The sequence below is a fragment of the Cavia porcellus genome, unplaced genomic scaffold, assembly GCF_034190915.1.
Source record: "Cavia porcellus strain 051 isolate PalLab524CR breed Dunkin Hartley unplaced genomic scaffold, mCavPor4.1 scaffold_33, whole genome shotgun sequence".
NCBI classification, from domain to species: domain Eukaryota; kingdom Metazoa; phylum Chordata; class Mammalia; order Rodentia; family Caviidae; genus Cavia; species Cavia porcellus.
Window position 1 is genome coordinate 1,335,269 of NW_026947516.1, and position 3,371 is coordinate 1,338,639.

The window sequence follows — 3,371 nt, forward strand, 5'->3', positions numbered from 1 at the left end:
GGGATGCTGGGGACAGCACTCTGAAGGTCCTGGTTTCTCTACTCAGCTGACCAGCTGTGCGATCCTGGGTGAGGTGACACTGTTGTTGGTCAGTTAGTCACTCTGTGAACTGGTTGGTTTCTCTGGGAAGCATAAACACGGGTTCTGAAGCTGTCCACACAGATCCTGGTAGAAATTTTCAGGTCCTTCCATAAAGAGGTCCACAGTGAGGAACGAAGCCACAGGAAAGCATTTCAGGGTGACGCCACGGCCCGCCCTGGGGGAAGACAGGAATTTCTGTATCCTCAGACCTCTGACTGCATCTTGCAAAATCAGGCTGGGAGATCTCCTCCTCGGAGCCCACTTGCAAAGGGACCTCCTGGTCTTGTCCAGAAAAACCGGGAGTCCTTCATCAAACTCAGACTCCAGGGACCAAAGACCTGATTTCTGCCAAACAGCCGTGTGGGCTTGGAGCTGGATTTTGCAGCCGTGGTGACCGGGAAGGAGGAATCTGGCTAAGCTGTGCTGAGATTCTCCACGTACAGGAAAGGAGAGGTCTTAAAGGTGAGTTGTTTGACCACGAGGTTTGAGGGTATTTTGTTACACAGCAATAGGTAACAGGTACAAACAGTCACTCTGTGAACCGGTTAGTTTCTCTGGGAAGCATAATGGTCATCCTGTGTCCTTGGAGGCTGAGGCAGGAGGGCGCACATCAGGGACCCAGCCTACGTAATTAGCAACCTGGAGAGGCCCTGTCTCAGGGTAGCAAAGTTTCAAGGGGCTGGAAATGGAGCTCCGAACAAAAGCTCCTGGTTCAATCCCTAATACTGAACAGAAAAAGTAAAACGGAGGGGCTTGGGGTGATTTGTTACACAGCTGTAGCTAACAAATATATAAAAGTATTTTCCTGCCTCAGCTTGGTGTCAAGACACTTTTTTTTTCTGACTTTTTTGAGACAGTTTTCACTGAGTAATCCAGGCTGACCTTGAACTCACTGTGCAGTCCAAGCTGACCTTGAACTCACAGAGACCCTCCTGCCTCAGCCTCCCGAGTGCTGAGATTACAGGCAGGCACCACCTCGCCCAGTTCAAAGTACATTTGGGAAAAGAGCCTGCCGGCCACTCGGGGTGTGTTAGGAGAGGTCTAGAGAAGGCTGTGCAGAGTATTTGGGGGTTCCTAGAGCCTCTCGTTAGATGTTGGGGTGCCAGACACCCCAGCTGTAAACCTCCTGCTGCATGACGTCTCCTCTGATTCAGTGGTTTTGTTGTAGGGTGGCAGAGCTTCCCGGGGCCTGCTTATGTGCAGGTCAGCAGGGGGAGCCCAAGCCCCTGGGGTGATGACTCCGCCTGACCCGGCCTGACCCGGCCTGTCCCCCCAGTCCCCGAGGTCGTGACCCTGCCCCCTCCGCCCTGCTGGCCCCCCGAGGACTCCTCTCCAGCGGGAAGGTCGGTTAGTCATCTCATTAACACCGCTAGGCCTGTGTGGCCTGCTGCGGGAGGAATTAAAGCGCGGCTCAGACTAACTGGGTCACTTTGCAGAGCAGGAGAGCGGAAGACAAAGGGGTGCTCAGCCGCCTCCGGCTTTGGGGTTCACTATCAAGGTCCAGGCTCCGCAGAGGCCGAGCCGGCCAGGGCAGCGGGGTCCGCCTGGGGGCTGCACCCCGGCCCCACCCCTGTGGGCAGCGCGCTGGGGGCTCCCCGGGAAGGGTGGGAGCCGCCCAGGGCAGCACAGAGGAGGCCGGGGCAAGGCGGCCGTGGGCCTCTGCTCGCTGGGAGCCCTGCAGGCCTCGGGGCCTGGGCCGGGTCGGCCCCAATTTGCTGGACACTTTGGTGATGGTTTTTTCTTTCTTTTTGTGTGTTTGTAAACCTGGCTCATTCTGTTTTGCTTTTTTCTTTTGGGTTAGAATCTCACTCAATTGCCCTGATGAAGCCAGGGAAGGAGGTTACTGTGCGGAGGGAGGCCTGATGCAAATCCCAGCGCTCAGGGAAGGAAAGAGAGGCCTCGGCCAGCCGGCCCAGGGCATCGCGTTTGGGGTCTCGCATCCCCAGAAAGAAAAAGAAACCCTCACGCCATTATTTTTAAGTGGAATTTTCCTCTCTCTTTCCGACCCGAGCTCTGCAGTGCTTGGACACAAACGGTTCACCTTGCAGCAGACTCCGGTGCCGTATCCAGAAGGGCTCCTCACCCTTGAGAACACTGGAATAAAAAAAATACACAAGCAGCTCCAAAGGTTTCCCCAGATGCATTCATTCTGACCTGAAAGATTTTTGGTAGAAAAACAAAAAGCAAAAATCCCTGGGAACGCAGCCATCCCTCTCCACCCTCCGGGCGCCCTGCTCCGGCTTGATAAGGCGGGCAGGAGCTGGCAGACCCCTCCGTGCTTTGCTCCAGGGCTCGGAGGCGTTGGCAGGAGTTCGGGAGACAGATCTGCACACGGAGGCTCCGCGCCAAGCTGCCTGGCATCGCGTGCATCTCCTGAGGAGCAGCCTGGCTGTCCTCCGGCTGCCCTCCACCGGGGACCCGGCCACGCCATCAGGAAGCCCACATCATGGGGCCCAGGACATCGCAGGCCTCACACAAGCTGCTGCTGACCGCAGGGCCCGTCTGCCACCCGCACCAGCTGCCCTGGTGCATCGTGTTTTAAATTTTCTTCAAATGCATCCGATCCAGAAATCCTCTTCCGCCCTGGAGGAAACACACATCAGGACCCTGGTGTGCGGTCCCAGGTGTGAGGTCAAACAAGAGTCCTATAAACTGTGTGCTTGATCCTACAAGGGCTTCCCTGGTTAGACCCACGGCAGCAGAAGCAGCACGGGAACCCCCAAGCCTCCTGCAGGACCCAAGTCCAAGGAATCCAAGATGGCACCCTGCATGTTGGAGAAGTTTAGGAACAATGGGGGTGAAAGGCCTGGAGGTTTACTGGTCAAAGCACCAGAGTCACAGAAGGTCAAAGTGTCACTGTTGGAAGGTTGGAGAGTCTGTGTTCGGAGGCTCAGGAGATGGAAGACCAAAATCTAAAGGCAACGGTGATGACCAGAGCTCCTCCAACATGGAGGCCCTCCTCCCTATCCCTTTTTATGGCACCCAAGCTGCAAGCCTATTGGCTGGTACCACATTCGGGGCGGGTCTTCCCTCCTTGATTGGTTGCTCTGCCTGTCAATCACACACATGCTAAAAAACGAGAGACCCCATGAGCCATGGTTCTTAACATGCAGTAATGTATTGACAGATGCCAGAGATCAGGACGTAGACATCTTCCCTGGGGATTGTGTTGTTCTGTGAACAGTGCGGGGACAGGATGGGGGCATCTCGGGGACACTGCTCTGTCCGCATCACAGAGAAAAATTGCTGGTCTGGGGTCAGTGGAGGAGGCTGGTCAGGTTCCGGCCATG